At 42.3% G+C, this 25077-nt stretch overlaps 1 pseudogene; it reads right to left on the reverse strand.

The window, feature by feature from the left end:
• Positions 1-12653: 12653 nt before the first annotated feature.
• The window catches only part of LOC115192925 (inner centromere protein A-like), a 31719-nt pseudogene continuing 19295 nt past the window's right edge, over positions 12654-25077 (reverse strand).

A 25077-nucleotide genomic window follows, 5' to 3' on the forward strand; every position in this document is an offset into this window, starting at 1 on the left:
GGGAATTTTGCTATCTCAATGGTTGAACTCAACTATCACTCAAGCTTTGTCCATTTCCCAGAGGTCGTAAATCTCTGGTGACTGAGGGAGGTGGCGGATAGCTGAGTCGAGAGTCCCCTTACTGCATCCCTAGTCTGATTAACAAATCTTTCTTGGTTATAATAGATATAGTTTATCCAATCCACATTCTTATTTATCGTAACCCACCAAAAGAAAGTAGTAGTGAACCCTTCCCCTGTTTTGATTCAACGGCTTGTATTCATTGGGTACTCCCCTAGGGATCCCTATGGAATCCATCCATATGGGCCTACCCTCCCCTAGGGATCCCTATGGAATCCATCCATATGGGCCTACCCTCCCCTAGGGATCCCTATGGAATCCATCCATATGGGCCTAACCTCATCTAGGGATCCCTATGGAATCCATCCATATGGGCCTACCCTCCCCTAGGGATCCCTATGGAATCCATCCATATGGGCCTTCTCTCATCTAGGGATCCCTATGGAATCCATCCATATGGGCCTACCCTCCCCTAGGGATCCCTATGGAATCCATCCATATGGGCCTACCCTCATCTAGGGATCCCTATGGAATCCATCCATATGGGGCTTCGCTCATCTAGGGATCCCTATGGAATCCATCCATATGGGCCTTCTCTCATCTAGGGATCCCTATGGAATCCATCCATATGGGCCTACCCTCATCTAGGGATCCCTATGGAATCCATCCATATGGGGCTTCGCTCATCTAGGGATCCCTATGGAATCCATCCATATGGGCCTTCTCTCATCTAGGGATCCCTATGGGATCCATCCATATGGGGCTACCCTCATCTAGGGATCCCTATGGGATCCATCCATATGGGGCTACCCTCATCTAGGGATCCCTATGGGATCCATCCATATGGGGCTATCCTCATCTAGGGATCCCTATGGAATCCATCCATATGGGGCTACCCTCATCTAGGACTAGACTTCTCTTATTTCTGTCCATTTTACTCACAACTGGCCGTTGATGACTAATCCTCACTGGTTGAACCAATAACACCGGGGCACAAGTGCCGAACCACCCTTTTGGCAATGCTTGTTTGAGTCTACCTTTACTAGTACAGGCCCACCAGACATCCGTCAAAGGAACCAGGAGATTCGAGAGTTTTGTTTGAGCTATGGTATTCAATTCACTGTCGTTTTACAGCCATTGAATTCACCCACATTTCTGGTGCCATTCGTATGTGTAACACTGGTACTCCCCAGGAGTCACCGTGAACGGCGGTGGGGTGGCGGAGCTTTTCAATCGTGCAAGGCCAATCCCCGTACAATTGACTTCAGTTTGGTTAGACCCTAAGTCTAAGACGCAGGAAAACATTACCTGTGGCATCGGGGCCGTCAACATAGTTGGTCGCCCCGTAGAACATGCATAACAATTGGTTTGGCCCAGAGCCCTGGCCGTGTAATTCATCCATTTTAACCAGAGATGTTCATCTGGTATTCCTTCTACCTCCCCCTTGGTTCCTTTCTTGAAGAAGGAAATCCTTCACATCGGGTAGACTAGTGGAATCAAAGGAATGTCCACCTGAATGATCAACTCGCCTTGGTCCTAATAATAGATTTACTACGTTGGTATTTCACTGTGGTGTCCGTCGATTGAAATGGGAGGCAGGTATCCTTGCCATACTTATCAGCGCATGCCAGATACAAATTAAGTATGTCTCTCCTAGTTACATTTTGTATAGTTACTACTATTCCCAACATGCATGAAGGAATATCCTTATTCCGTTTAAAACCCCACCGTGCGCTCCATTTCCAGATATTAGTCTCATATTCCCTGCCCCCTGTGTGTTTAAACACCTGGGACCGGGAACATGTGGACATAATTGTTTGACACAGGTATACGGGGGTGTTGTCATCGGTTATCTCCTTACAGTAACCCCACCTTATCTTAAATCTCGCGTTTTGTCCTTCTCTAACCCCTATTATATATGTCACTCTTCCTTGGCTGTCCTTATATTGAGTAGTTTGTCTTTTGCTTCTCAACAATGGTAGAGATTCGGTACGATTTATGCCGACTGGTGGTGGATCTGGATGTATTAGGAAGATTATTAGTACTATGATGCAGCTTAGGGTCCCCCATATTCCCAAAAACCACCAACCCCCCCCCCCCTCCTGTCTGTAGCCTATCTGCCCGGAACCACCCCATACTCACACTCTAGGAGCACACAGTGATGAAAGGTCAGGATAGGGGATCTTCGTTAAGGAAGTAACCCTGTTGATACTCGGTTCTTCTCCTAACACTGTGATCAGCAGTGCTTGTATGTGTTCCTACCTTTTTGCAGTGGGTAACGTGGACCCAGTTAGCTCTCTCAGCTATTCTAACGGCAAAGGCGGTGGTTAACAGAACCTGGTATGGGCCTTCCCAACGGGGCTGCTTCCAGTCTTTCCTCCTCAGGGACTGGATCCACACCCAGTCTCCTGGTTGGATTGAGTGAATCACCTTCTGTAATTCACCTGTTGGACACAATCTTTAACATACGGGTTTGGTTAACAAACAACCTTCTCATGTGTTCTGCTAGGGTATGTTCTATTTCTATATCTGCTTGCTCCGGTCCCCCCAGTTCGGGCATTCTACATGGTCTACCTGATTAGCTAAAATGTAATCCATTGTTTAAAGAAATAGATCCTAGGGATAATATCTGGACCTAACATTTTAGCTACCATAATCGTGTCCTCCAAGTAAGTTGGGAATGCTTCTACCCATTTAATATACTTATCTATTATTGTTAAACACCACTTCTTTCCCTCACTTCGGGAGAATTCAATGAAGTCCATTTCCAATTGTTGGAATGTGTCACAGGGGTCGTTGAATGGAGACCAAGACGCAGCGTGGATAGTGCTCATTCTTAATTTTTAATGAAGACACTTTAACAAAAAAACGACCAACAGTCCCGTCAGGTACACTTAGACTAAACGGAAACAACTACCCACAAACCCCAAAAGGAAAATAGTATGGCTTCCAATCAGAGACAACGAAAGACACCTGCCTCTGATTGGAAACCATACCCGGCCAAACATGGAAAAACAGCACATAGAAATAGAACTAGAACACTCCCACATAAAACCCCAAAACCCACACAAAACAACCCCCTGCCACACCCTGACCATTTTACTATGGCAAATGACCTCTTTACCTGGTCAGGATGTGACAGAATGGATATTCTACCTGGGGAGTATTCCCCCAGTGGCACTCTTACTCTACCTTGATAATTATTCTGTGTACAGATAAAAAAAAAAAAAAGTTTGTTCACAATGTGTTAAGTAGTTAGTTATACCATAGGCCACAAAGTGTTTCCATGGCTTTACCCATGTCAATATTACCGGATATCTAATTTTAATAAAATAAATAAATGATCCTTATACCAGACATTATCTCGTAGAATTACCCCTTTCTTTTTCCACATGTCCAATTCCTTTTGAGGCGCTTGTTCTTGGCTTTACTGTAACAAATCTTTGTCAATTGTTCTGTCCTCTTTAAGATATATCTGTGCTGCTGTATATGGTTTTAAAGCTGCCTTCTTTGCACTCAACTTCCCTATATAGAAAGCGTAATTAATAATTCCAAGAGAACTTAGGTTTTGGTACTTCCAAAATCACCTTTTTTCTAGAGGGGTTCAGAATACACCCTTCTCAAATTATAATATATCCCAGATAAACGGCCTCGGTTTACCACAATTATAATTTCCTTTTACTTATCTTATGGCCTTATTCTGCCATATACGTCAACAACTGCAGTATATCTTTTTTTTTTACATCTTTCACAAGTAGGATTAGCCACTAAAATATAATCTACATAAATCAAAATGTAACTTCCCTCTGGGGGCTCAAATTTTCCTAAATTACTTTTAATAAAATCTATAATTTGACTTCGGGACTACTTATACTAAAATAACTCCTTTAATTAACCCCACATCAACGGGTACTTGGGACCATAACACAGAGGGTACAGCTTCTAACTCCTCTTCCTAAGTTAAAAACAAATCATCCTGTCATTAATCGGGCCCCACATCTAAGTGGACCCCAGGTTAAGTTCTCGCTTCTCCAATTCAGTTTATCTATACCTGTCTATAAATTAACTATACTAATCTCCACTCAGTAACTGTTACCAATCAGTAATTCATTTTCCTTAATGAACCCATTTCCCCAATGCCAGCCATTCCTCAGATGGTTCGTTCACTAACGACACGTGTGGTCCCCCTGTCTTTTCCTATTCTCTGTCTGACTGCCCTTTCCAGTTCTCCTGTGTTCAATTTGAAACTGGTCACGAGACCCTCTAGATCTCTCCTGAATCCCTCTATTCCTGTCTTAGGATGTGCGACTCCTTCTACTGCTCTTGCTACATCCCTCTGTGTCTATGCCCTATAGACTTCTATCGTGTCTGGTTGTGCTCCATCCCCAGCTCTGGGGTTGGGTAAGGCTATGAGTGGGAATTGGGGTATCGTCTCATCGTCATCTAACCATTCTGTGTCACTTCTATCTTCTCTCAATCCTGGCTTATTATGAGATTCTAACCTTCGTAACGCTCCAGGTCTCCTGCTCCTCACTCCCAGTCTCTCCCTCTCATTCTCCTCAAATTCCTTCTGATCTCTCTCCCTTTTCCTTTGCTTTTCTTTCTCTTTGCCTTCTGCTCTCTATCTTGCTCTCCTCCTGGCCCCCCCTCTTCCAACTACTCCCAAACCATCAAGGTCACTTTGGGCTCAGCATAGGGCGGGGGAGCCCTTCTCCGTCTGCCTTTCCTACCGTCTGTCCCTATACTGCGTCTGTCTACTGTTCCTTGGTGGGGCCTTACAATCCTCTGCCATGTGGCCTGTTTTATCGCAGTTGTAGCACTTTCTGTCCTCTGGTTCTATCCACTTTCTACTCTCCCTGTTTCCCCCTTTCTCTTTAAAATCTTTCCCGCAATTTCCCCAAGAGTGGCGATCAAATATTCTGCTCCTGTCCGTTCTTTCATTCTTTTCCTTGCCATTATGCTCATGGTTTTAAAAAAAAATCAACATGTCTATGCTAGTAATCTAAGATTATTATAGTTGATTAAGTTTCTCGATACTCTCAATGATCCTGGATCACCACAGATGCCATATCCCTTTCTACTATTTAAATAAAAATCTTCTAATTAAAACTATAGTGAATGCTAAACATAAAACATATGCTATCTGTACTAATGAAATCTCTCCTTCGGGAGTCCACTATTTTATCTAACAATAACATGGGTTAATCTTAAATCAGTCCAATAATGTAATATATGTTGCATAGTGTGGGATCCATTATCTACAGTAATTTACCATCCCTAAGAACCTCAACATTTTTTTTCATACTTAATTTTAACGCTTATAAAATCACTGTTTTTCTATTATATTTTAAGCCAACAGAGCAGGGAAATAGGTCTTAAATACTTAACATAAGTCTACCATAATTAACTTATTCTTGCTCACTTTATAACCTTATTCAACAAAAAAATTATAATACTATTGTATGAAGTTTACAGCCTTGTTGTGTTAAATTTCACACACAAATATAATCTACATACAACAGCTAACTACCTAAGGGAGAATAAAACTTGGATTCCAAACCACCCCTAACTATCTGGGTGAATTAAAATTTAAAGTAATTTACCAAATCAATCACAGAGAAATATCTAATTTTACCAAATTTAGAAGAGTACTAGAATCAGGGATGCAAGATACTCTTAAAATAATACTTCTATTTACTCCTTATAAGTCCAGCACCATTCTCCATCCTACTAAGGGATGGAGCCTTTCGAACTAAAAACATGGACAAGTTTCAAAAAACATCTTCTCCTCCAATAATAACATCATTATTCATTATTTAATTAAACATAGGTATAATCCCTGCTATTACTTCTGGTTTCAATAAGGTGCAACTCAATATTAGGAAGGTGTTCCAAATATTTTGTACACTCAGTGTATGTTTGTATTTTGGTAATTTAGCAGACACTCTTATCCAGAGTGACTTACAGTTAGTGCATTCAACTAAGGTAGATAAACCACAACATATGAGTCATAGCAAGTAAAACATTTCTGTAACCATTACAGAGAATGTTGTTGCTGTTCGGGCAAGTTACTTGCAAATGTATTTCTGTATTTTAAAATGCTAAATAAATATTTTAATGCTATACACTGATGTTTATGGTATTTTGTAATTGTATTTTGTCATTTTTCCCTGGGTGCCACCAGACATTCAAAAGACAGTCAGACCTCAAGTGTTAGCACTTGGTGGCCTATATCAGCACCCCAAAAGAAGAGTCTTTAGATGAGGCAGGTGAGCCTGCAACCACAACACTTAAACAGCATTAGACATGACATATTCTCTAAGATTCACAGGAATAGTTAGCTTTGCCTCTTCTTGTCCAACCTCAAAACATTAATGGAAAATCCAAAACCTGTAACCCCTTAAGACAACACATACATACATACATATATATATATATATATATATATATATATATATATGTATATATATTATATATAAAGTGTGTGTGTATACGGCTAACCCTAATGCCTAACCTCACATATTTTAGTTGGACACGTTTGCTCACCACCAACAGAACTTCCGTTGCACTACATAATCACCATAAATGTGTCGCCTCCTCCAACATGAACATGGCGTCTACTGACTTTACAATTAAATGAGACAAAACACACTTGGTAAATATTTTTCTCTATAGTTGCCTAAAACTCACGTACACTTCTATAACTCTCGTCCCCTTGGAACAAGCCCAAACAAAACAAAACTCATGTCCAATTTGGAAAAATGTGCAGTCAAAATAAATTGTGTGCCAGGGTTACACACTGGCTAAACCGAAAACTTGACTACCAACCCTCAAGACGATCAGCAATAAAGTTGTCCTTACCACAGACATGTCTGATTTTCAAGGGGAAACTCCTGCAATATCTGTAGTAACTTTCCTCTAGTAAGGAAAGCTACCACCTCACTGCACAGCTTCTCTCTCTTTTTCAGGATTCACTCAACAGGCATGTTGGATCGGGGCCCAGTCCCCAACGCCAATGTCATGCTCTAGTAGATTTGTCTAGTTTGGTACAGTTTAAGTTCGGTATGGTTACATTGGACCAGGGGTGAAAGTAAAACGGTACTGTCGCCTTTCGACTCGTGCACACTTGCATGCAGTAAATTGCCTCGTGCCGCTTGTGAGTGGCTCGCTTGTGAGCGTGCTGGCAGCACGTTTGATTGTGCATCAAGAATTTAGCACAGCAAGTTTGTTTGAAGGTCTGGTTATTAAATAGGTAAATTGTTTAATCCATTTCAAGAATTTATTCACAGGTAAATAGTAATATGCTCTGGTGAGAAACTTTGCTGCCCTGTTTTCAAATCTCCAAATGGCTGGGAGAACCTCAATTTTAGAAAATGAAAACGTAAATCCATTTAGAAAATGAAAAACGATGTATGATTAGCTACAGTGCAGTGCAGGCTAACTCAAATGAGCTTCTAATGTAACTAGCTAGCTATCTAGCCAACTTTACATACTGTATAACTAGCTTGCTAAATGAATTAAATATCGCTAGCTATCTTCATGTCTGTATCACAAAAAAAAAATCTAAATGGATTTGTAGGTAGCTAGCTAACAGCCATGGAGGAGGGTGAAAGAATAGCAGCCCCAACTGTCAAAGTGAGAGAGTAGGCTATTCTGGATAGGGCAGGTACTTTTGTGTAGTTCCTGTCCCTAGAAGTAAAGACGGAGATAATAGAAGTGAGGACGGAGATAATAGTAACATAATATTCAGTGCAATGAAGTGAAAGCCTGTCTGCAGATGAAGAGGTCCCAATGAAGAGCAGTGGTTCTCAGTCCTGGGGACTCAAAGGGGTGGGTGAACATTTTTGTTGTTGCCTTAGCACTGCACAGCTGATTCAAACGATCAACTCATCAAGCTTCAAGTGGTATTTATGTATTAGTTTGATGTTATCCTTGATATGATCCTGCTATTGTCACATGCTACACATCTATCCAATGTTATCAGGGATATTATACTTTAGTAATCCACAATGACCTGGTGATGTAAAAGTCTAATGACATTATCTTCCATATTCCTACAGATACCTTGTAACTGGCGATTCCTTCAAAACGTTTGTCTACATTTACCGTGTAGGGCACTGCAAGGTTGGCTGACCAGGGCCATCTGGGACTGCCTCCTGGGGGAATACAGGCATGTGAAGGCTACCTGTGTCCTGCATAACTTGCTGAGGATGGGCACAAGGACCAGGAGGGGATCTGCAGCTCGCCGTCATGTGCCAGAGGAGAGGTCTGCTGCTCTGCAGAATGTTTCAAGGATGGGGGGGCCAACAATGCTCTAGGTTATAACCCCACCCACAGAGGGCACAGCATGATCAGATGTGAGAGGTCACTTGGTCAGGTCAACAGGAAGTATTATTTAAGAGATGCTTTACATTGAAATACAGATAGAGATGTAGTAGTCCCAGAGTTAATGATCCAAGGTCAGTTTTGCATTTCACCTCCTGATGATTATGATGACTGACAGTATTAGCATGATTAAGCCTTGTTTTAAAAAAAATTCTCTCTCATCTGCAGGTATGTTTTGATGTGAGAGAGGATGCCAACCCCCAGTCCCGTCATCACCATCTCACCCACTCTTAAGATAACCTTCGGGCCAACTTGGGACACGACACCATTATGCAATTGTGATGAAATGAGAGATTATTAGGGTAGCACTGTAATTAATTAATTATATGCCATCTTCCCTGCTTCTCTGTTCTTACCCATTTCCCTTTCACACCTCTCTCTTCCTCTGTTTTTATAATGCACACCAGATGTGCATTTTATTTATTTAACCAGGTAGGCCAGTTGAGAACAAGTTCTCATTTACAACTGCGACCTGGCAAAGATAAAGCAAAGCAGTACGACAAAACAAGAGTTACACATGGAATAAACAAACGTACAGTCAATAACACTATAGAAAAATCTATATACAATGTGTGCAAATGGAGTAAGGAGGTAAGGCAATAAATAGGCCATAGTAGGGAGGTAATTACAATTTAACAAATTAACACGAGTGATATGTTCAGATGATGATGTGCAAGTAGAAATAATTGTGTGCAAATGAGCCCAAATAAAAACAATATGGGGGATGAGGTAGGTAGTTGGATGGGCTATTTACAGATGGGCTGTGTACAGCTGCAGCGATCGCTCATGCTTAAAGTTAGTGAGGGAGATATGTCTCCAACTTCAGCGATTTTTGCAATTCGTTCCAGTCATTGGCAACAGAGAACTGGAAGGAAAGGCGGCCAAAGGAGATGTTGGCTTTGGGGATGACCAGTGAGATGCGTGTGCTACGGGTGGGTGTTGTTATGGTGACCAGTGAGCTGAGGTGGAGCTTTACCTAGCAAAAACTTAGATGACCTGGAGCCAGTGGGTCTGGCGACAAGAGCATACAACAAGAGCATACAGGTCGCAGTGGTAGGTGGTATATGGGGCTTTGGTGATAAAAACGGATGGCACTGTGATAGACTGCATCCAATTTGCTGAGTAGAGTGTTGGAGGCTATTTTTTAAATTACATTGCCAAAGTCGAGGATCGGTAGGATAGTCAGTTTTACAAGGGTATGTTTGGCAGCATGAGTGAAGGAGGCTGTGTTACGAAGTAGGAAGCCGATTCTAGATTTAATTTTGGATTGGAGAAGCTTAATATGAGTCTGGAAGGAGATTTTAGTCTAGCCAGACACCTAGGTATTTGTACACATATTCTAAGTCAGAACCTACATGTATATACGACTTGCATCCTTGGCACAAAGTTATATTATATTCTACTCAATCCATACGCTTCATTAATGTCATCCAGAATGTTTTTAAGTCGATACAACTGGCTCTGATAGCTGAGGTTCACAGTTTGGTATAAATATATTAGTTCAGAACATAACGTTTTAGGGTCCATACACAGATTGGCTACATAGCTAGCTACACATCCATAGGCTTACAGCTATTTTTATCCTCCGCTACACAATAAGCAAGACAATAGTTAGCTAGCTACGTCACATCAGCTGCATTGCATTGGAAATATCAGCAAGGCAAGCTTACAAAATTGTACATCCAATTGCAATAAATGTTTTAGCTAGCTAGATTCTTTATATCCACTGTTTCACATGATGACAGCGTAGTTTGCTGGTTCTCTCAGGAATCCCTAACACATTAAAACACAAATTACAAATTTCATGTCACAACACCGCATAAAGCTAGCTGGCTGGCTAATGTTAGCTAGTTTGCTAAATAGCGATGTTTCATAAATGAACTTTATGACATAAAAATATGCATAATCGTTTGTTTCTACATTAACATATTCCTCTCAACTATTATTTTTTTACATGAGTCGTGATGACGTCATAATTAATTACCTACAATTGCTTCCATACCAGTAAAATGTCATATTGGTAAAAATATGAATTATTTTAACATATTGGAGCATGCATGGTCCATATTATCAGATGTGCTACTTCATATGGCCCAAATATATCAATATCACCTGTAGCCCAACTGATGCAGCATAGTGGCTATAAATAAATAGGCTGAAGCATAGGGTTGGCTGCATTTACCCCATTAGACCCATCCTGATTGTTCATATTTTTATTGTAAATATGAATATATACATATTCACTCAAAATTAAATGTTTTGGTTTCTACTACAAAAAAGGATGTCATTGCCCTTTTAAAGAAGCCATTTCCCAAACTGCATTTGTAAAATGATGACACAATCGCAATTGCATGAGTAGACAAACGTGATAGCAAAGTAAAAAGGCCAAAACTACTTTTCAAAATATTTTTTTTTGTTATTGCCAAAAATGAACATGGGAAGTGTGAGCAACAAATCAAACATGTCAGTTCATATCAACAGAGAAAATAATTTGGTAATATATTTAGTCTGTATTAGACTGACATCTCCAAACCAGACTGTTATTGAAGATCTACACTTCTCCAGAATACATATATGATGGAAATCCATCTATTTCTGCGCAGTGAGTAACAATATAAATACACTGCTCAAAAAAATAAAGGGAACACTAAAATAACACATCCTAGATCTGAATGAATGAAATAATCTTATTAAATATTTTTTTCTTTACATAGTTGAATGTGCTGACAACAAAATCACAAAAATAAATCAATGGAAATCCAATTTATCAACCCATGGAGGTCTGGATTTGGAGTCACACTCAAAATTAAAGTGGAAAACCACACTACAGGCTGATCCAACTTTGATGTAATGTCCTTAAAACAAGTCAAAATGAGGCTCAGTAGTGTGTGTGGCCTCCACGTGCCTGTATGACCTCCCTACAACGCCTGGGCATGCTCCTGATGAGGGATCTCCTCCCAGACCTGGACTGAAGCATCCGCCAACTCCTGGACAGTCTGTGGTGCAACGTGGCATTGGTGGATGGAGCGAGACATGATGTCCCAGATGTGCTCAATTGGATTCAGGTCTGGGGAACGGGGGGGCCAGTCCATAGCGTCAATGCCTTCCTCTTGTAGGAACTGCTGACACACTCCAGCCACATGAGGTCTAGCATTGTCTTGCATTAGGAGGAACCCAGGGCCAACCGCACCAGCATATGGTCTCACAAGGGGTCTGAGGATCTCATCTCGGTACCTAATGGCAGTCAGGCTACCTCTGGCGAGCACATGGAGGGCTGTGCGGCCCCCCAAAGAAATGCCACCCCACACCATGACTGACCCACCGCCAAACCGGTCATGCTGGAGGATGTTGCAGGCAGCAGAACGTTCTCCACGGCGTCTCCAGACTCTGTCACATGTGCTCAGTGTGAACCTGCTTTCATCTGTGAAGAGCACAGGGCGCCAGTGGCGAATTTGCCAATCTTGGTGTTCTCTGGCAAATGCCAAACGTCCTGCACGGTGTTGGGCTGTAAGCACAACCCCCACCTGTGGATGTCGGACCCTCATACCACCCTCATGGAGTCTGTTTCTGACCGTTTGAGCAGACACATGCACATTTGTGGCCTGCTGGAGGTCATTGTGCAGGGCTCTGGCAGTGCTTCTCCTGCTCCTCCTTGCACAAAGGCGGAGGTAGCGGTCCTGCTGCTGGGTTGTTGCCCTCCTACGGCCTCCTCCACGTCTCCTGATGTACTGGCCTGTCTCCTGGTAGCGCCTCCATGCTCTGGACACTACGCTGACAGACACAGCAAACCTTCTTGCCACAGCTCGCATTGATGTGCCATCCTGGATGAGCTGCACTACCTGAGCCACTTGTGTGGGTTGTAGACTCCGTCTCATGCTACCACTAGAGTGAAAGCACCGCCAGCATTCAAAAGTGACCAAAACATCAGCCAGGAAGCATAGGAACTGAGAAGTGGTCTGTGGTCCCCACCTGCAGAACCACTCCTTTATTGGGGGTGTCTTGCTAATTGCCTATAATTTCCACCTGTTGTCTATTCCATTTGCACAACAGCATGTGAAATTTATTGTCAATCAGTGTTGCTTCCTAAGTGGACAGTTTGATTTCACAGAAGTGTGATTGACTTGGAGTTACATTGTGTTGTTTAAGTGTTCCCTTTATTTTTTTGAGCACTATATATATATATATATATATATATATATCCCAGTCCCTTTTGTTATTGGTTGTACAGTTTGGAAGGCGGTAGCCGGCCCCTTCTCAAGTTTGTCACAGTTCCACTGGATATCCCTTCATGTGAACAACGGAAAATGACCATCTTCAGAAGCGGGGACATGCTCTACTCATTTTATTCAGGAGAATTTTTGAAATGTAATCAAAATTTATTTAAAAAAATATATATATATAGATCAAATTGTTAGCTACATTCCTCGCACTTATCTGAAGTCACTTCAGGTGTCCGTCAGCCAGAGGATTCTATAATATAATACATGCAAAAGAACAAAAAGAACAAAAATACAATATAAAACCCATTCTATCCCAGTTCCCAGTGTTTAAATGGGCAGAGCCTCCATTTTAGGAGGAGAGTGCCAGATACCAGAACTGGTACGTTTGAGGTAGCGAGGTTTGTTCTTGTAGAAGATGTGATCCAACATTGGGGGTTCAATCTCTCCATAATGACAGTCCACGTCCGTTGGGTTGAAATATTGCTTCTTCATGGACTGTTTCAGCTGGTCGCCTAGAGGGGAGTACAGGGTCGCTTTAATAAATATATGTTATAAGGAGTTGGCTGCAGCTCTGACATTTCTGGACCCTTCTTCCCCAGAGGGCTAAAAGGTCTCTGCTCTACTCCAAGAGAACAGGTTACTCTAACGAATGGTGCTTGTTTAATAAAGTTAGATGAAAGCTGAATCAATTTCGACAAGATCACATAATGATAGTATTGTACATAACAGAACCCAATGTAATAGCATAGTTTAACGTTACTGTAAGAAAAAATTAAAATAAAAAAAAAAAAAAAAACACACCAATGCATTTCCTATAAGAGTTTAGGATGATTGCGTGCTTCTACACCTGCATTTGTAGGTTTTGGCCTTTCTAGGGAGTTTTTCCTAGCCACCGTGCTTCTACATCTGCATTGCTTGCTGTTTGGGGTTTCTGTAAAGCACTTTGTGACATCAGCTGATGTAAAAAGGGCTTTATAAATACATTTGATTGATTGATTGATTGATTGAGTGAAGTGGCCGTTTGAGAGAAATGTGACCAAACCCAACAGTGTGAGCCACTAGGCAAAACATGTCCTTTGATTTAAACCACACACAAGTATGCTACAGTTGATTAACACCACCTGCTGTGCCCAAGTCACTCGCCGTGCCCAATGTGAAGCACTGTACACATAAGAGCTAAATGCATATTCCCATAAAAATTTAGCTCAAAATGGTTGGCATGCAGATGCAGCATGGACGTTTCACTGGTAAAACTAACGATTATCATTCAATAATTGACAATGAGAAACGTGAAGGGAGGGCAACCATTTTTTTTGGGGGGGGGGGCCTTGCGGTAAAGAAACACATGCACAGAACATGATACGGATCCAAGGGGGTTGGAACGGACGGTTACCTATGGATCCGCAGCCGATGTTAGAACTCATGGTAAGTTACCCAACATCAGGTTTAAAGTAGACTTGGCAATATGCCATAATACACAGTAGGGCCAATTCCTGCTTATAGAAAAACAAGAATTGACATCTACCCAAGACTGCCACTACTGGTTCTTCCCAATATAACCCTGGCTTGATTCTGAAATGAGCCATTTCCACATCAAGAGACCATTTTTTAAATGTCTTTTCACTAAGAATTCTCACCGATTATGTTACATGTAATACAGATTATGTTATATTGCAGTTTTAACCGTCTTTGGAGGAGAGTAAAATAAAAAATATTGAGTTTCTCCTCAACGTACCCTTGGCCCATTTGGGGATGGGTTTCCTTGGTGCCGACTCATCATCAGTAGAGTCCTCACTGTTCTGGTCCATCCCATAGTCCTCAGGGTTGGTGTTGAGAATAACGGGCTTGTTGCCCCCCTTAGGAGTGATCTCATACGACTGGGGAGACCGCTTGATATCTACAGTGACGTCGAGTACTCCTCCCTTCCCTAGGGGAGTCTTCATCGTGGGCCATGGGAGAACATGAAGGTATATTATGGATACATTTTCTATTAAAATAATTATTATGCCCCAATTAAATAAACCGAGGCTCTATGCAGACCGACTAAATAAACCAAGAGTCTATGCAAACCGACTAAATAAACCAAGAGTCTATGCAAACCGACTAAAACCAAGAGTCTATGCAAACCGACTAAATAAACCAAGAGTCTATGCAAACCGACTAAATAAACCAAGGCTCTATGCAGACCGACTAAATAAACCAAGGCTCTATGCAGACCGACTAAATAAACCAAGGCTCTATGCAGACCGACTAAATATACCAAGGCTCTATGCAGACCGACTAAATAAACCAAGGCTCTATGCAGACAGACTAAATAAACCAAGGCTATGTACCTTTCTCAGAAGTAGAGCTAGCTCTAGATGTTATCCAGGGACCTTTCCACATCAGTTACCCCCTAGTCTCCTCACCTGAACTTCAGCAGTCAGGTGACAATTGGTAACAGTGGTGGCAGGCTCCGTTTTTGTCTGTCTGGCTGCTTCTCTATGTCTCTCCTCCTCAGCTTGCCTCTGCTGCTCCTCCTGGTGGGTAGAACATAAAACTATTTAGTAAAAAATAAAAAATAAAAGGTACACAAAACATTAACAGCTGCTCTTTCCATGACAGACTGACCAGGTGAATCCAGGTGAAAACTATGACCCCTTATTGACGAGTTAAATCTGCTTCAGTGTAGATGAAGGGGAGGCAAGTTAAAGAAGGATTTTAAAGCCTTGAGACGTGGATTGTGTATGTGTGCCATTCAGAGGGTGCTATATTGTAATTACTTCACCACCATGGCCTATTTATTGCCTTACCTCCCTTATCCTACCTCATTTGCACATGCTGTATATAGAGACTTTTCTACTGTATTATTGATTGTATGTTTTGTTTATTCCATGTGTAACTCTGTGTTGTTGTATGTGTCGAACTGCTTTGCTTTATATTGGCCAGGTCGCAGTTGTAAATGAGAACTTGTTCTGAACTGGCCTACCTGGTTAAATAAAAGGTGAAATAAAATAAAAATGGGAAAACAAAAAAAAATCGAAGGGCCTTTGAACGGGGTATGGTAGTAGGTGACAGTCGCACCGGTTTGTATCAAGAACAACAATGCTGCTGGGTTTTTCATACTCAACAGTTTTCCGTGTGTATCAACAATGGTCCACCACCCAAAGGACATCCAGCCAACTTGACACAACTGTGGGAAGCATTGGAGTCAACATGGGCCAGCATCCCTGTGGAATGCTTCTGACACCTTGTCGAGTCCATCCCTTGACAAATTGAGGCTGTTCTGAGGGCCACTCAATATTAGGAAGGTGTTAATGTTTGGTATATTCAGTGTAGGTTTTGGTTGATTGAGCCACACACACACACACACACACACACACACACACACACACACACACACACACACACACACAGGGTCCAGTTCATTGGGGTATATCGTAGCAAAATGTTTCACAACAGAAAACAAAAAGATTATTCTTGGACAAATCCAGGTAGTTGGGGAATATTCAGAGGTGGAAACTTTCCATGGGAATTATCGGGAATATATGGGAATTAACGGAAATATATGCAAATTAATATTAATACCATTTAAATGTAGATTTTTTAGCTTTGGATATATTTATCATATCATATGGAGACAGAAACATAAACCTTTTACCTTATCATAAGTAGACATAATTGCAAATGAATAAATCCTTCCAATTGACATTAAAAAAAACTATATAGTTACAAAATGAACTTTAATTAAATGAGTTGACTCTCCACATGGGATGATTTCACTGAACCGACAAAAGGGAATATTGAATGATCCCCAATGATCCATCGCATCTCCCAAAAACGTTTTCAACATACATCTGTAAAATGATAGTCTAGAAACTAAAGCTTAGGTTGTCTTCCTCTCAGGCTTCCATGTCTTCTCCCTGGACCTTCTCAATGTCCACCTCTTTAACATCAGACTCGGAGGCCTCATCTTCACTGTCACTTTCCAACCTTGTTGAGGATGGCTCGTTGTCAGGCTCAAAAAGCCAAAAATGTACCCGGATGGCCACCAATTTTTCAACCCTTGTATTGGTCTGCCTGTTGCGTGGTTTGATGTGTGTGTTCCCAAACAAGGACCAGTTGCGCTCTGAGGCGGCTGATGTTGGTGGGATTTGGAGGATGATGGAGGCAACAGGGGAAAGAGCCTCAGATCCACAAAGTCCCTTCCACCAGGTGGCTGATGAGATATGTTGGCACGACTGCCATATTGCATCTCCATCCCAAAGCCCTTGCTTGGAAGTGTACTTCGCCAGACTGCCAAGAACCTTGCCCTCATCCAGGCCAAGGTGGCGAGACGCAGCAGTGATGACACCATAGGCCTTGTTAATCTCTGCACCAGACAGGATGCTCTTACCAGCATACTTTGGGTCCAGCATGTATGCTGTGGCATGTATGGGCTTCAGGCAGAAGTCTTCACGCTTTTTGATGCATTTCAGAATTGCAGTTTCCTCTGCTTGGAACAACAGTGAGGTGGGCAGGGCAGTACGGATTTCTTCTCTTACATCTGCAAGCAGAGTTTGAACATCAGACAGGAGCGGCAGGTAGCCTTGTGGTTTGGGACGGTAGGTAGCCTAGTGGTTAGAGTGTTGGGCTGTGCAGCAGGTAGCCTAGTGGTTAGAGCGTTGGACTAGTAACCGAAAGGTTGCAAGATCGAATCCCCGAGCTGACAAGGTAAAAATCTGTCATTCTGCCCCTGAACAAGACAGTTAACCCACTGTTCCTAGGCCGTCATTGAAAATAAGAATTTGTTCTTAACTGACTTGCCTAGTTAAATAAAAAAAGGATGGCATGGTCTCCCTCAATCCGTGCAATGGCTACAGCAATAGGTTTCAGGAGTTTCAGGTTGCTTACCACTCTCTCCCAAAATACATCATCTAGGAGGATCCTCTTGATGGGGCTGTCCATATCGGCAGACTGTGATATGGCCATTTCTTGGAGAGACTCCTTCCCCTTCAGGAGACTGTCAAACATGATGACAACACCACCCCAACAGGTGTTGCTGGGCAGCTTCAATGTGATGCTCTTATTCTTATCACTTTGCTTGGTGAGGTAGATTGCTGCTATAACTTGATGACCCCTTCCATTTCCTTGGTTCTCTTGTAGAGTGTATCTGTTGTTTTCAGTCCCATGATGTCCTTGAGGAGCAGATTCAATGCATGAGCAGCACAGCTAATGGGTGTGATGTGAGGGTAGGACTCCTCCACTCCACAGACCAAGCAGCATTGTCTGTCACCAGTGCAAATACCTTCTGTGGTCCAAGGTCATTCATGACTGCCTTCAGCTCATCTGCAATGTAGAGACCGGTGTGTCTGTCCCTTGTGTCTGTGCTCTTGTAGAATTATTCCTTGCCCACAAACATTCGACCACCCATCAGAGATGATTGAAATAGAGTCTGCTTTCTCTATGATTTGCTTGACCTTCACTTGAACTCTGCATCCAGCAAATGAGTAGATAAAGCATGTCTGGTTGGAGGGGTGTCTGCTGGGCGAAGAACATTCAGACATCTCTTCCAATACACATTGCCTGTGAGCATCAGAGGTGAACCAGTTGCATACACAGCTCGAGCAAGACATTCATCAGCATTTCTCTGACTACGTTCCTCCATTGAGTCAAAAAAAACTTCTGATTCCAGGAGGACCATGAGCTGTTGCTATCGATAAGGTGTCTGATTCATCATTAACACCTTGAATAGAAGTAGAGGGACTTATGTCAGAGGTTGATTGTTGTGAGCGTTGAGGGAACTTTATGCACTTGGCCAGACGATTCTGCATTTTTGTTTCATTCATCACATATGATTTGGCGCAGTATTTTCAAATGTACACAGCTACTCCTTCTACATTAGCTGCAGTGAAATGTCTCCACACATCAGATAGTGCCCGTGGCATTTTCCTGTAAAGATTAGAAAAACAGAATAAAAAAACCCAAATACAATGCCATGTACAGATAAATAGTTAAGCAGTTAGATTAAAACAATCAATATTTTAAAATGAAACATGAATTAACACTCCTCAGTTAGCAGGCTCAGGCAAGCTAAAACCCACAGGGCAGCAAAAACTGTTAACAAGTTAGAAATTATTTAAACACACTTTGCTGTAGGCTACTATTTACTAGTTAGCAAAAAAAAATCATGTATGTCTTATAAAATATATTCATCCCACCCAGTATTGTAATCAAAACTTACCCTAAAGCATGTAGTCCTTGGCCCAGAAAGTGTAGTAGTGTGGGCTCAATAGCATCTCATTACATGAGAATCAGCTGTACATGTGATGGAAGAATGCACTGTGTATGCAGAGGGTTGCAATTCCATTGAATTGGGGATAGTTTAACCAAAATATGCCACAAGACCTAGAATTGCCTTATGTGTATCCCACAAAAAAGGTTCACTGTTATAAGCTAACTTCTTTGATTAATTTAAGCAAAATTCCCAGGTTTAACTTCACATGGAAAGATTCCGGGAAATTTATCGGAAAATTTCCAACCCTTTGCAACCCTAGTCGGTTCCCCTAAATGCCTGACTTACCCTCCTCCTCCTCCTCTCCTCCAGCTCCATCTTCTCACACAACTCGTTCCTCTCTTTCTCCCTGGCAGCGCTCTCCACTTCTCTCTGAAGAGCAAAGGCCTGTTCCCTCTCCACTCGCTCCCTGAAACACACAATATTCAGCAACAGCTTTCTGTCTCCACATCAAAAATATTCCTGCTATTTTAATGTTTTTTATTATCCTTTTTAATTATATAGAATTAGTATAATAAATATAAAACACAACATGTAAAGTGTTGGCCCTATGTTTCAAGAGTTGAAATAAAAAGTACCTGACATTTTCCAAGAGCACAAAAAGCTTATTTCTCTCAAATGTTGTGTACAAATTTGTTTACATCCCCGTTGGTGAGCATTTCTCCTTTGTCAAGATAATCCATCCACCTGACATGTGTGGCATATCTGGAAGCTGATTAAACAGCATGATAATTACACAGGTGCACCTTGTGCTGGGGACATTAAAAGGCCACTAAATTCCACAGATGTCTCAAGTTGAGGGAGTATGCAGTTGGCATGCTAACTGCAGGAATGTCCACCAGAGCTGTTGTCAGAGAATCTAATGTTCATTTCTCTACCATAAGCCGCCTCCAACGTTGTTTTAAAGAATTTGGCAGTGCGTCCAACAGGCCTCACAACCGCAGACCACGTGTAACCACGCCAGCCCAGGACCTCCACATCCGGCTTCTTCACCTGTGGGATCGTCTGAGACCAGCCACCCAGACAGCTGATGAAACTGTGGGTTTGCACACCTGAAGAATTTCTGCACAAACTGTCAGAAACCATCACAGGGAAGCTCATCTGTATGCTCGTCATCCTCATGATGACGAGATGTGTCACGTTGCATGAGACAAATGGTGGTCACACCAGATACTGACTGGTTCTGATCCACGGCCCTGTAACCGATGTGAAATGGCTAGCTAGTTAGCGGGGTGCGCGCTAATAGCGTTTCAAATCGGTGACGTCACTCGCTCTGAGACCTTGAAGTAGTTGTTCCCCTTGCAGAGGGCTTTTGTGGCACGATGGGTAACGATGCTTCGAGGGTGACTGTTGTCTGTGTGCAGAGGGTCCCTGGTTCGAGCCCAGGTAGGGGTGAGGAGAGGAACGGAAGCTATACTGTTACACCCCTACTTCTTTTTTATTTTCTTTAAAGGCATCTGTGACCAACAGATGCATATCTGTATTCCCAGTCATGTGAAGTCCATAGATTAGGGCCTAATTCATTTAATCGACTGATTACCTTTTATGAACTGTAACTCAGGTTAAATCTTTGAAATTGTTGCATGTTGCGTTTATATTTTTGATCTGTGTAGTTCGCTATGGAAAAGTACCTTTCAGCAGCATCTGTCTCCTGTTCTTTCTCCAGCTCCATCGCTAGTCGGGCCTCAGCCATCTTGCGAGTCCTCTCCTGCTCCTCTTCCTCCTCCTCCTCCTCCTCCTCCTCCTGGGGGGGAAGACAAGGGTTACATTAACAACCCACCCCTGCCTTAAGGAGATTTGTATTAAATTCCAGATCAACCCCTAGGCAGGTCTGAGATGATTGGATAGGTAGTAGCTTCGTCTTGCCCTCTAATAGGCCAGTCATCTATCCAATGATCTTGAGCAGGGTCGCCCAAACCCTGGGTGTGCGTTTAGTTTTTTTGCCCTAGTACTACACTGATTATTCAAATAATCAAAGCTTGATGAGTTGGTTATTTGAATCTGCTGTGTAGCGCCAGGGCAACAACACCCCCCCCCCCCCAGGGGTGGGGGCAGGACCAAGAGCAAAGATCATCCAACAGAGCAGTGGTCACCAACGTTTTCCTGAGTCAAGATCACGGAGTCAAAATGCAAGCAGAGATCTACTGCTCAGATTTTAGACATATATTTTTTAAAACATGCTTAAGATGTAAGCCTATGCAACATTAAGCTATTAAAAACAGTACTGTATCAATGCGGTTTGTAGTTAGCTATAGGCCCAATACATTATCACTACATATTGGCTATGCTTGAATTGCCCTGCCAATGTTGTTCTACTCAGACAGTTTTGAAATTATATTTTTCAAATTTTTTAGGTAGCCTATATGATCACACTTGTAATAAATGTGTTGTATTACTTTTGAGGCACAGCTGAGCGAGCATAATCATTTAAACATTTTAGTAGCCTGCATCTGATGGTCAGTTTGGGGGGGGGGGGTGGGAGCAGCGGTGAGGCTGCCTTTCACCGACACCGCTCTCCGACTCTCCGCTGAGAAAAAAATAACAAATTAAATAAAAAGACACCGTCTTCCAGCTGATGGCGAAATTCGAGTCACACTGCATTATTTCTGCGTCATGCACCAATGCATGTGGTTAAATGATGTCCAGATAAAGTGAAATATTACTCGATATAAAAAATACAAAAAGAGACAAGCCACTAATATTAAACGCCATACTGAAACTCTTTTCTATAGGCTACTTATTTATTGCAGCTGCAGTGCTGGTTGTATTGCATTTTATGGCACGTTGAACAACGTGTTGGCCGTGCTGAATAACAGCAGCAGTGTTTCGCTGTCTCTCTAGTCATTGTTTTTAATACGTTTTTATATTTTCCAGTGTCAACTTTTCTGTGCGTTCAAGGCTTCTTTTTACATTCTATGGCTCAAGAAAGCTCCGTGTCTGCACAGTTATCTGATTGGCCAGCCGGTAGGCCTATAGGTTCGCTTGATTTGCTCTCTGGGCCTGCTGGATAGGCAGAGTTCTACCTTCAGACAAATGGTTCAAAATGGGAACACTTTGCCTTCCCGACACTAGGGCTGCTGAATCAAGTGCACCTACCACCAACAGCACAAAAACGATAGAAAACAATAGGAATGGAATGCTTTATCCATCATTATTTTTTTGTTTGTTGATCGACTAGAAACGGCTTGGAGATCGACCAGTCGATCGATGAGTTGGTGAACAGTGCACTAATTTTAGCCGTGGGCCAATTTTTTTTAATGAGTGAATGGTCATGGGGCCTGAACATAATTACAAATAATTTGAAGACTGCAAATTGACCGCAAGTACCCCAAACAGATATTTGGCTAAAACAATCATTTCAAACCTTTCTTACATCCTAAATATACAATACATATGCATCTCTATGTGTGGTAATACTTTGGAACAGATTTCCAAAATTAAAGTAGCTTGGAGCTGATTTGGTGTTTATAACAGTCTTATGTTCAACAATAAAATACATTTGTTTTTGTTCAGAAAACTTGGGAAGGGGGGGGTCAAATAAAATCACCTGAGGGCCAAATTCAGCCCACGAGACGCCAGTTGGGGAGCCTAGGGGGACTAGGGGTTGATTTGACATAGCCAGGGATGCAATTAAAATATATTTAACAATTTTTTTTTAATTGAACCCTTATTTTACCAGGTAAGTTGACTGAGAACACATTCTCATTTACAGTAATGACCTGGGGAATAGTTACAGGGGAGAGGAGGATGAATGAGCCAATTGTAAGCTGGGGATGATTAAGTGACTGTGATGATATGAGGGACAGATTGGGAATTTAGCCAGGACACCAGGGTTAACACCCCTACTCTAACGATAAATGCCAAGGGATCTTTAGTGACCACAGAGAGTCAGGACACCCACTTAACATCCCATCCGAAAGACAGCATCCTACACAGGGCAATGTCCCCAATCACTGCCCTGGGGCATCAGGATATTTTTTTTTAGACCAGAGGAAAGAGTGCCTCCTACTGGCCCTCCAACACCACTTCCAGCAGCATCTGGTCTCCCATCCAGGGACCGACCAGGACTAACCAGCAGTGGGATGCAGGGTGGTATGCTTCTGGCATTATAAACTATATATAAAATATAAACCAAACAATGTCAGGATATTTTTGTCTCACAGCTTGTTGAATCTTCTTCCTCCTCCTCCTCCTCAGTTCCAGCTCCTCCTGGCGTTTGGTGGCCACCTTCTTCCTGGCTTTTTCCTCTGCCACGCGCTCCACTCGCAGCTGGGGAACAACAGGGGAAATGGTTGAGCACTTTTGCGTCTATAAATACTACACAGTTCTGCTTCTCATAAAAAATACATCTAATTCAAGTTAATTGTCAAGCTCTCCTACGGTGTCGTGTTCCTCATCAATCTGGAGAATCTTCTTCTCTTTCTGTTCTTCCTTTACCCGGGCCTCGACTACCATCCGCAGCCGCTCATCCCTCTTCTTCATCATCACCTCTTCCTGTTTTCTCCTCTTCTCTTCCTCCATCTTTTGCTTCCTCTCTTCTTCTTTCTCCTGCTTCTTCTTTAGTGCTTCCAGTTTCAGGCGTTCTCTTTCCTAGAACAAGAACACACTGATGTAATAGAAGAATCAGCTCTCCTTAGTACATTGACAGTTTACCGCGCATTCTAGTGGCAAATCATTTGGGACTGAGTGAAATCAGTGTTAGTAGTAAGTATTTATATATTATTTTTAAATGGGACAACAAATGGAAAGGGAAGAGTGAGTAAGATTAACATGAGACTAAAAAAGGCACCAAGGGTGATGTCTGAAATAATATCCAGCTCAAGGGTGCCTTACAAAGATTTGCAGAGTAAAAGTCAATGTATTTAAAATGACAGCCACTAGTTGGTGAGGAACGAACGTATGCGTTTTTTTGTGTGGAAAAGACCCAGAAAATGCCTTAAAACAAGTTAGACATAAAGCCCAGCCTTTGTGCCCCCCCTTTGGAACCAAACACCATTAGATGGGGAGGGAGGAAGGGGGGACAGACAAGTAGAGCGGTACCAGTGAAGAGCCAGACGAAACACACCCCCACATATCCCACTAGATTCCTCTGATACGTACCACGAGACCACTGCCTGACTGTAGATGGGACCGTGAGAGAAAGATCCAGTTAACAAAGCTGCATATGTTCTGGTAAGATTCATGTTTATAAAAAAATATATATACTTTTTTTTTAATATTTTTTTTTAAACACACTAAAATCCTTTTGGGTCAAAATGAAAACACACTAAGGGTGTAACGGTTCACCAAAACCCACAGTGTTGGTTCGGTACATATTGCGTTTTTTGGAGGTCACGGTTCGATTACGTAGTACCGGTCTTGACTGCATCAAACCGAAAGAAGCAACGAAGCTAAGTTAGCTAGTCTAATTGAGGCTACATGCACTTTTCCCCATCCTTCAGTTAAAACAACTGAGATTATTAACTTGCAGCTCTAGGCTCTTGGTCATTGTAGCATATCCTTCTCATTAAACATTGATGAGATAATCTCCTAAATTGCTTTGCCACACCGGAGACTGTGGACTGTAGAGCCGCTTTCGATGACTTGTGATTGGCCAACGACAAGCACCACTCTTGCGTAGGCTATTCTCGTTGAGCAGTGATGACATACTGTTTATGTTTTATCTGACCATCGACATTGTGATTAAATGTTCCCAAAATGGAGATTTAAAACAGCCTCAAATTCTGGTTTAAAAATAGTCCCCACCACTCGACATCCTAAAGAAATTGTTCTTGTTTTCAGCTCAGATTTACACAAGAGGCAATGGCATACAACGCAGCATAGGCATTACCTATAGGCCTAGTGTTTATATTAAGCAAAAATTATGTATTCATTCTGGTTCACAGTGCGGACTGAGCAGATGTCCTCGTAGCGAACGGTTCGGTATGTTACACTAAAACAGTTATGAGATGTGATCAGGACAACATTTGGGCAAAGGTCAAAGGTCAGTTATGGAATAAGGGCCAAGGAGGTGTGGTATATGGCCAATATACCACGACGAAGCGTTGTTTCGAAGGCACGACGCAACGGCCCTTAGCCCCGGGGACGCGCGCGGCCCTTAGCCCTGGGGACGCGCGCGGCCCTTAGCCCTGGACACGGCCCAGTGGTGGGCCAGTCTCC

The sequence above is a fragment of the Salmo trutta genome, chromosome 4, assembly GCF_901001165.1.
Source record: "Salmo trutta chromosome 4, fSalTru1.1, whole genome shotgun sequence".
NCBI classification, from domain to species: Eukaryota; Metazoa; Chordata; class Actinopteri; order Salmoniformes; family Salmonidae; genus Salmo; species Salmo trutta.